We start from the raw sequence: 10461 nt of genomic DNA, 5'->3' as shown, positions 1-10461 counted from the left end.
AGTTGTTGCTTGTAATTTTTACATGGCCGTCTTTTAAAGTAGTATTTATGTACTACTGATCTGATCGCTACCTGAAAATCTTCATTACTGACAAGGTTTTATAAGGCAATGTGTTATATACAGTGCGGTCAAGTTTAGAAGATTCAGTGCAATTTGACTGAATATCTTGCAGTACACCTTCAGGTTCTTCTATTGAAATTTTGAAATGAACAGAGGTTCTTAAGATCAAACTTACATGACTGCAACACCTGTGTGTTCTATGACTGAGTCGGTGACACAAACACTACATATTTGCATTGCTAAGCTTAGTACCTCTCAATCAAATTGGTAACCAGTACATGCAAGTCTACTATATTTTGTACTTGCACACATTATGTTTGACAGTCATGGCAAATTCCATCCATGAAAACACGGTAAAATTGCATACATTAGTCAGAGGAGATGCAATCAAACCCATCTGGATAATTCTGATTTCTCATTAGTTTCCATTACCTCGTAAGAAACATATACTTTTCTATTGCAGAAGTCAGATCCAGTTAAGACATTATAAAGATCAAAACAAATGTGGGTCATTCTTCTTGATCATGTCCTACGTTCTGTGCCGGAAAGATCCATCTAGCCAATTGTCCTTCGGTGTCTATGAGGAAAGAATTTGGAGGACTGAGTATTCCTAATACCCAGGACCTCAACATCTGCCTTTTGGGGGCATGGATTAAGAGATATACTAGTAGTGAAGGTAAGATTTGGAAAACAATTATAGATAATAAGTATAGCCCTATCCGCAATATCTTCTGGAACCAGAACTCTGAGGCCTCTACCTTTTGGAAAGGAGTGATATGGGCCTCTAAGGCTGTTAAATTTGGTTATAGGTGGTCTCTTGGGGATGGCAAACAAATAAGGTTTCGGGAAGACTGCTGGTTTGGCACAGCCCCTCTCTCAATTCAATTCTGGGAGCTTTATGTGATTTGTTGAGAGCAGGGTAAAACAGTTAGTCAAATCTGGGATGGAGAGAGTTTGGAACTCACTTTTAGAAGAACCCCCCCTCCCACCCTGATGAACTCTTGGTATGAGCTTGAAGCTATTGGTAGGAGCATCTCATATTCTGAAGATACTGATACACTCATTTGGCAGTATACAGCTTCAGGCACCTACACTATTAGTTCACTGTATGCTATCATCAATTATAGGGGAGTACACCTGTGTTTATCCCTGCTGTTTGGAAACTGGCTGTTCCCCCCAGGATACATATATTCCTCTGGTTAGTTTCATACAATAAAATCATGACTGGAGATAATTTGCAGAAAAGAATGATGAACAAACCATTGGGATGTGTTTTCTGTGCTGGAAATGAAAGTGTACAGCACCTTTTCTTTGATTGAATGGTGGCCAAGCTGGTTTGGGAGAACTTTAGCCATTTATTCTCCAGACCAGTGGGCACTAGTGTAGAATCTATTTCTTCCTGTTGGGTTGCTGGGAAGAACTTGACTCATTTAATACCATTGTAGTTGCCACCCTCTGGGCTCTGTGGAAGCACATGAATGGCATGGTGTTTAATGGTGTCGTTTGGCTGTCATTGAAACAGATTTGGTCGCTGACTTTAAGAACAATCAGAAGATGGCACCTGATCTTCAACGAATACATCATGGAACAAACACATCTGTTCTGCCAGCATCTTCAGAGGCTGGTGGGGAGAACAGAGCAAATGGAGTGAGGGTGATGCCAATTGACGAACCCCTGCTCTTTCGCAAGCATGGCGTTCAGGTTGCTGCGAGCCCCACATCCACCTTGGAAGCTCTCTGCTCTCCGGTCTCGATGCTGCCTGGGCTAGCTACCTAGCCCAAAGCTCAAGAAAAGCCTCCCCTCCCAGGAGAACGAAGAATTTGATCATCCTTGTAAAACCTTTACATAATCGGGTGTTCATTTCTCACAATGAAGTATGGATCCATGCATGCATCTTTTGGCCGAGTGCTCCATCTACATATATCTGTTTTGCTGATAAGAAGAAAAAGGCAAAGGAAAAGAAAACGAAAGTAAAGCAAAGCACTGCATATGTGTTACATTATATAGTTGCACGCGAAAGGAAAGGGGAGATACGAACCGGCCGATCAGTCGTCCAAATTAAGCTTCCTTCACCCTTTCCCCCTCGATCGATCTGTTAATTGCTAGTACGACGACGGAACAGACAGATCGACAGATGGAATATATTCTACGCAGGTTGGCCGTGGATTTGATGCATGCAAAAGGTGCATAATCTTTCTTTCTTTTTTTAGCATTTAGTACATTCCATACATATGTACATGTAGTGCCCTCAATTCCAACAGTCCCTGCATTGATGTGTACTTGTTGGTGGGTGAAGATTATATATACACGTATTGGTGAGCAGGAAATATTTTGTGAGTGTGAAATCTGCCGTACTTGTTGGTGGGTGAAGATTATATATACACGTATTGGTGAGCAGGAAATATTTTGTGAGTCTGTGAAATGTGCCGTACGCCAATGCTGGAGCCTGGAGCTCATCATTGTTAGCCCAAATTCGATCTTTCACCGGCGGCCGGAGCACTAACCGGGGAAGAGGACAGTGCCGATGGGAGGAGGAAGGAGTAGAGAATGGTGAGACGAAGTGAATGAGATATTTCACTTGCTTCGCTACTCACATAGTGAGTGTTCCATTCCTTATATGTTGTATAGAGCACTTAAAAAATATTACATGTAGGACTACCCACTACCTAGACAAGACCACACCATGACAGATGACACATCCATGGTGCTGGCTGACTACTCACTGTATATTCATCATGCCAACCATGTCATGATATTTGGCACAAGCGTGCTGGGCGCCCCATATGTATTCGACACATGGGGCCACCCCATTGTGTAGTCAAAACATAGGGGCCCACCTAGGGCCAAACAAGGTTGTCGGGGCTACCTTTGCCAAAGCTACCTTCCCAGGAGACAAGGTTGAACCCAACAATTGTTAGATGGATAGCTAGGAGAGTCCCTCGCATCACCTACTACACGGCACCCGGAGCAAACCCTTGCACCCAACACCACCCCCTCCACCCTTCCTCGTCGTCCTCAGAGGCAGCCGCCAGGAATGCCCGCGCACCGACGATGAAGGGGATGGCGGGGATCTGGCTCCTCATGGCCATGGCATTGCTGCCCGGAGGGGTTGTGCACAGCGACGCAAGATCCTCCTCCTGTGGTTGTTCCTCTCGGCGGCACAACGACGCTCCAGCGGCATCACGGGGATGGCCGAGTTCACAAGGGGTGCGACTGGTCTGCGGCGCATAGACCTCATAGCATCGGCTCCGGACATGACGGCGACGGCGGCCCCTCTGCCGGGGATGATTGGCCAAGAAGCGGCTCCATGTGGCGGTGCCTGGGGGCGGCGGATCAAGAGATCCCGAACACGAGAGCTATCTCTCTCGTCGACAGCGCTAGATGCGGGAGAACCGCATCCATCCGAGGTCTACGAATCAGAAGCTGGAGCGGCAGCTCCAAATGATGGTGGCGACACTGAGCTCATAGTTGGTGGCGATGTAGCCGACTGCGGGTTCTGGGAGGTGTTGCTGCCGGTGAAAACCGCACCGACTTTGATCATGGCGGAATATGGGGCGTATTTGCGTCATTACCTTGTCGAAGGCATCGTTGCTGCAACTCTCGGCTTCACGCCCAAGCTGCTACGGGGACACCCTAGAATGGGTCTCTCGGAGCAGATGATGGCGACACGCGGCACCGTTCTCCCTCCTAAGGGCATGTTTTTGGAGCAGGTGATGGTTGGAGGGGTCCTTAGGTGGAGTGGCTTGGTTTCTTCCGAGTCAAAGACAACGAGTATCATCGGCATGGTGCAGCAGGGTCTCAAAGCAGACTAATTATGATAGACATGGGCAGGCGGTGGCAGCGCCTAGCGTCGTGGTAGCATCGATGGTAGACCTGACAAGGTCATTACATTGATCCCTATCCTGAAGATAGGTTCGCGGAAGACGGGGGTGGCGACTTTTGGAGCGTGTGCATGCGGTGCGCGCTAAGGGTCTACTAGACCGGTGCTCCATTGTTAGATGATGTGCATAGGTGTGAGGTCAGGGCAAGTCGCCCTAATCATGGCCAACCCTATCATCAAGCTTGTAGGTGTAGCGACACCTGTTGCCTAGAAGGTGGCTTCAGGTGGATCGATGTTTTACCTTGTAAGGCTTTGTTGAATAATAAATATAAGAAAAATGATTGTGTGCATCATTTGGATGTAGAGGTCGCGGGTTCAACCTCCTTTTCGAGAAAAAAATGGATAGCTAATGATACATATCTGCTCCTTGGTTTGTCTCCTCGTGTCCCCATTTTCTATCTTCTCCCCGCAGCAACAAAATTGAAGCCAACCACCCCGAACTCCATAGCCGCAAAATTGATCTCTCGTGCCGCCGCTTCCCTACCACTCCTTCCATGTGCCGCAGTTTTGATGGGAGTGGTCGGGAATGGAAACCCCTCCCTCCTATTCTTCCCCACGGCTGCCAAATTGGCAATGGTGGGGGCGGGAGCTCTACAGCCAGGGCGGGGGTGCTTCTTTTCCATCGACATCATGGTCACCGGTCGTCGTGTCCTCCCCCTTCCCTCTGTGGCCGCAGCATGTAGTTGAGGGCATGTCGCGACCAAAGGGTGCTGGCACGACAACTGGCCGCAGCATGTAGTTGAGGGCATGTCGCGACCAAAGGGTGCTGGCACGACAACTGGCGTGTGATGGTGTATCCTACGACGATGTGGGAAGCTGGAACGACGCACGGCGGATAGAAGGATGTTGTAACCAGCGGGTAGTGGCGCTACGAGCGCGAGCATGCCGGGCTACAACCAGCCATGCCAGGAGCTACAATGATGCGAGGGGGGCAAGCGATGCCCAAGATGCTGCGACAAGCACAAGATGTTCGAACCAGATCGGCCGTAAGCTACAACTGGCCACGACCAGAGCCGCATCCAGTGAGGGGTAGTGCTGGAACGGCGACAACGCCGTGCTACAATGGGGTGGCGCGAGATGCTGGAACCGGCTCAGCCATGATCTGGAAGTGCGATGTCTGGTTGCTGGAACCAGCACCGGTTTTTGCTACAGTCGGTAATGGCTACAGTGGGAGCTGCAGCCCGAGACGAATGTTGGGACCGATTTGCTAGACCGGCAATGCTATTTGCTGCATAGCGCGGACCATGCGGGCACCGGTGTTGCAATTGTTGAGCCAGCAAGCAGCCGCACGATGTTGTCACGTTCGTTAGCTAGCATCCAGCTGAAGGAGCTCGCTTCGGGTCGCTTAGAAGAAAGGGCGACCTCGGAGGCTATGCACAGACGAATTCAAATCCTAGTCGCGGGAGGGGGGGCAGGGAGGCCCTCCCTTGCCAGTTTCTGTGCCGGTGGCTGGTTAGGACAGTCAATGCAACCAGTTTTGGGCCCTGGCTTCCTCGAGAGGCTACTGCGATGAGGAGTTCGAGGTGGATCTTGGGATTCCGCTGGTACTGGAGGAGGGCTCTGTGCCGGCGGCGGAGAGGCTGCTGGGAGATTACATGGACGGGGCTTGACAAGCAGTTTGCCACAACCGCAAGAAACAGTGGTGGCGTCAAGCTTTTGCCCTAGGAGGGCAAGGCCATCGGCCGCATTAATGCAGATGCCGATGGTGGTTTCTCAGGGTTCATGTGGGTTTGAGCCCCAATGGTTCTCGTACGGTTTCGGCTCCGTACTACCCTTCTCATTCTCTCTCGTGCCTACTTCCTTGATCTAGTCCTTATTGCCGACTCCGACACTGGCGTATTGCAAGGGGGGTGGCAGCGTCGTTGCCACGGGGAATGGCTCTCAAGGACGCCCTCTGGATGGGCTTGGGAGGGCCAAGCATGGCGGCGATGGCCCACAATGATAGTGCTCTCTAGTGCAAATCTTCAACACATGGCTCCCTAGAACTGTCTGATGGGCGGAGTCCTCCTAGGTCTGACTTGGTGATGAGGCCTCAATAGGTGCACCACCAGGTTCTGGTGGTGGGCTCGGTTGACCTGCCACTTGACCTGGCTAATCGGCCCAACCCTCGTTCGAGGCGCATGGCGCTTCTTGTGTTGTTGGGCATGCCTCCTCTTTAGATGCGGATGTGGTCGAGCCCAACCACGAGTCCCATAGACCACATCCTGGTCCAGCCCAAGGCGTTCCCTGTAGAACTGCACGCACCAGCCAGTTGAGCTTTTTGGGAAAGGTGGGCTATGCATTTATACTTCAACACTCCCCTCACTTGTGGCTCCCTCAAGCCTAAACATGGACCGAAAGTGGGCTGAAATTTTCATTTTTAAATTACACCAGCCGGGTCTTGAACTCAAGACCTCTTGGCTCTGATACCTTATAGAATTGCATGCACCAGCCAATTCAAGCTAATGGGAAAGGTGGACTATAGATTTATACTTCAACACACCCTCCCTATCTATAAGATGCTCTGGCTGCGTTGGGGAAACCTGAATCTCCATTTGGACTTCCCCGCTTCAAGATCTGAAATTCATTGGTTTGATCACCTCGCCCACTCTTAACGCTCACCAGATCCGCCAACCCTCTCGTCCTCTTACGCGACGGTGGTTGCCATGGTCAGCAGAAGCGACGAGCACTCTAGTAAGCGTCATTTCGACGACATTGCTGCTCCTGAAGACCTCCAACTCGAAGCAGACCTGCGGACAAACTCCAACATGACACAGGCTGGCGCAGGGACACATCGCCTCAACCCAGGATGTGGGTGGCTCTCACAAGGACAACCGGGATTCCCGTGAATCACATGATGGTAGTGGAAGCCTGGGAGGCGACTACCAACACCAGGGTCACAGCCAAGGCAACAAAGGGAACCATGGCAAGCGATATGACAATGCCAATCAGAACTACAACCCCAGATCTAAGAAAAGCCAATCAAAACTACAACCCCAGATCTAAGAAAAATTTCAGCAAAGGCTACTCCTCGAGCACAAGTAGAACGCCTTCTTCTAGAGCCATAAATAACTCTGAGTGTTTCCATCGTGGCCGTTTTGGTCATTTCTAAGCGGATTGTATGTTTCCACCCATCGGTTTCATATGATAAAGGGATGAGCATGCTACGATCGAGTGCCCATTTTGGGCTTCGATTCCCCAGTTGAAGATGATGGGCCATGGGATACAAGGGGGTGGTTTCTTCTGAGTGGAACTAGAGGAGGAAGAAGAGGCTAACCAAGGTCCTGGAAACATTCTGGAGGCGGAGATCATGATCAAGAGTTGTAAGCTTTCATGCCAAGAAATGGTGGCGAGCTGAATAGCCTCCTAAAGGTTGAAGATTTGGATTGGCAAGAGCAGTCTAACGATTCAACCTTCTCGGTGGTGTTTCCAAACAAACAAAGCATGCACATTTGCCTTAATAGCGGAGGCATGAATCTCCCCATTAGCAAATGCAAGGCTACCTCTGTTGAATCTGTGTTGCATGTTGTGGTATGTTGTTCACTTCTTTGCACCTTGGTCAAATTTTGGGGCATAGCCAACTCATTGAAAAGAACATAAATCTGATGAAGGTAGCCCTACAGTTGTTAAGCAGGATTACAGTTGTAGACCACCTCTCGGTCATCAAGAAAGGTCATGTGCGCGCAGTGATCTTCTGCATCAAACCCGACCAAACTCAACTGCACCAACCGTATCGTTGGCAACAACGAAGGGTACATGATCTGCTATGAGGTGGAGGTCGACGAAAAAAGCAATCTCCCACCACCTCACCCCAAATAGGAGGGTGCAATTTCAACCATAAACACCAACGCACGAGCCCCTCGATAAGATTCCAGAAGCTTCCAAGACCCAGGCAGCTTACAAATCTCTGGCTTCAAAAGGAGCTGGAGGTAAAGATGATACGGGCTCCAAACGTGCTCCTTCTGCCGTCCTCTCCCCATCGCCACTCTCCGAGCGCATAAGGATAGCAGTGAGGAAGGTTCCCTTGTCCAAACAACTTGACTCAGTCAATGAGTATGGCTCTAATGTTCACAGTGCAGGGACAGATGCCTCCAAAGCAATTTCCAATAAGGTCCTGACCGTGCTTGAGAATGTGGTCCCTGCGCTCTCTTGCGGTACTTTCGATTCATGTATCTCGCCTAAGCAAACCTTGTCGGTGGTCAACATCTTTTCCTCGCCAAAGCTAGGGGAGGTGGTCATCTCGGCGGGCAAGGCTTTCAAGCTTCATGAAGCTGACAGAGCAGACTTGGGCTGGGAAAGCCCGACCAATTGGCCATTTTCTACTGGTGTGACGAAAGAAAGGGAGGAGAAGCTAAACGCTCTCACAAACGAGTCCCAAGTGCACGGGGCTCTAACCTCGTTGCCCAAGACCCACCCCTGGCGCCCCCACTCTCTCCTCTTTCGTCTATGTCAATGCAGACCTCGGCTCCCATGTCTGGTATGTTCCCCAGCATGCAGGAGAAGCAACAGCAAGATACATTCATGTGTCTACTTCCAAGCTTCACGAGGATCTACTGGCCTCCTTTTCTATCCCCAAAGGGCGAGTGCACGAAGACTACAGCGATGGGTCCTTGCCGCAGCATCGGGAACAAGGGAGGGAAGGTTGGCCCTTCCTCTGTACGATGGGCACAACAACTCACGGTGGAGAAGATTTGGGGAAACCAGGTAACCTCTTTCCCAATTATCTATTTTTCATGATTTCACTGAATCCTAGATTATTGCTATTACTAGGGATAGTGGGGTGATTTTTCCTGCGTATCTAAGGGGCAACAGGTTCGATAGACAGGATTAGGGCCAGAGTACTCGCTCAAGCCACGCTTGTTGATGTTGCTGCTCACAAAGCTGCTGAAGTGGCGTTAGCCACCGAGGCTAGGGAGGCCCCCATTCCTTCTCCTTTCCCCGGTGGGGATCCGGGTTCTGATCTTCTCAACCAAGGGGGCCCGAGCGCGCCCAAGGCTGAAGCTAAACCTAAGCTCAAGTCGCTTAGCAACAAGGGAGGGCGCCTTTGCAAAAGTGTTTTATAATGCAGATGGTTTTCTAGAATATTAGGGGTTTCAGCTATACCGAACGGTGGACCCAACTTGAAGAATATGTAGATAGAGAGCGCATCGATTGTTGCTCTACAGGAAATCAAATCATCTTTAACAAGCTTAAACTATCGATCTGTTAGAGAATTATGTTGGCAATGGGTGCTAGCATAAGGCCATTGGGTGGCATCTTTCTGGGGATTAACAAAGACCTGTATGAAATCCAATGGTCATCAGGTCGATTTTCTCTCAGCGCCAAGATCGAAACTACGGCTAACCAAAGTTACTAGGAACTTTGTGTGGTGTATGGGCTGGTTGATCATTCGCTTACTCCTATCCGCTTGTCATAGCAACTGGAACCACATGCAAGATCCTTGAACTTAACGGTGGTCCGGCTATAAAGAAGAAGCATAAACGATGAAGTTAGAGCATTTGGCAAGCTTTTTCTATATATCCTCTAATTGAGCGCGTCAGGTGACCAAAAATTATGGTACTTTTTGGCATATTTTAGAAGGCGGGTTTTTTGGAAACCTAATCGCAAAACCAGTAGTTTTATGGTATATACTCGTAGATCAGAGCCAGTTTTATTCTAATTAGATTTGAAGCTGACAAAATCTCAGAAAATATCTATTGCGCTTGTATCAATAGGTTTAATGATGGCATTGCCAACATGGCTTTGCATAAGATCCGTAGGATGGGTGCAAGATAAACATGGGCCAACCTCAGCTAGCTCCGGTTACATCAGTATTAGACAAGGTTTTCGTCTGCACTGATTGGGAAAAACAGTGTTCCTCCACTTCTTGGCTTAAGGTTGAAACTAGGATTGGATCTAAACACACACCTTTGTTCTTCTCTTCCAGGGAAGATTCCCCTAGGCCACCCCCTAGATTCTTCTTTGAACTGGGTTGGTTCGAACATGGGGAGTTTTCCGATCAGCTCAAGGCCAAATGGGAGGCCTGGTCTAATGCAACCACCATCCACCGTGGTTCTCTGTATAGCTGGCAAGGTTTCTCGACAAGTTCCGTCAGTTTCTGCGCGGTTTGGGTGCCGATAGAAGCGGAAACACGCGCCTCCTCAAAGCCGACACCCTTGATGAGATTATTTGGCTTGACGGGCAAGCAGACACAGTTGGCCTTGGCGAAGCGGGCTGGTAACACAAATACATTCCAGAGAGCACCATTATCAAACTACACAAGGAAAAAGAGATATACTGGCATCGTCAGGGCTTAAAGGGGACATGGACACTACCTTGGCAAGGCTAGCTGGCAGCGCAGATACGTTCCAGAGAGCACCATTATCAAACTACCCAAAGGAAAAAGAGAACTACTGGCATCGCCGGGGGGAGGGGGGTCTAAAATGGATGCCTAAAGGGGATGTGAACACTGGGTAATTTCATGTCATCGCTAATGGCCATAAACGTAAAGCTTTGGTCCCGCGCCTACAAGGCGAGATCTCCTCATCTAAAGATCTAGAGCA

The 10461-nt window shown here is 49.4% G+C and overlaps 1 long non-coding RNA gene across 9 annotated transcripts in view; it reads right to left on the bottom strand.

Moving 5' to 3' along the window:
- Positions 1-255: 255 nt before the first annotated feature.
- The window catches only part of LOC123063383 (uncharacterized), a 29653-nt gene continuing 19447 nt past the window's right edge, over positions 256-10461 (bottom strand). For 4 of the 9 annotated variants that reach the window (XR_006430302.1, XR_006430305.1, XR_006430304.1 and 1 more), the window contains 2 exons: positions 2099-2324; positions 256-1992 (listed from right to left, as the gene is read on the bottom strand). This is a non-coding gene — a long non-coding RNA (uncharacterized lncRNA). The remainder of the gene's footprint in view (positions 1993-2098; positions 2325-10461) is intronic. The other 5 variants (XR_006430298.1, XR_006430299.1, XR_006430300.1 and 2 more) reach the window with 4 other exon arrangements.

The sequence above is a fragment of the Triticum aestivum genome, chromosome 3A (assembly GCF_018294505.1).
Source record: "Triticum aestivum cultivar Chinese Spring chromosome 3A, IWGSC CS RefSeq v2.1, whole genome shotgun sequence".
NCBI lineage: Eukaryota > Viridiplantae > Streptophyta > Magnoliopsida > Poales > Poaceae > Triticum > Triticum aestivum.
Note: the sequence above shows the minus strand (reverse complement) of the source record. Positions and strands in the feature narration are given on the sequence as shown.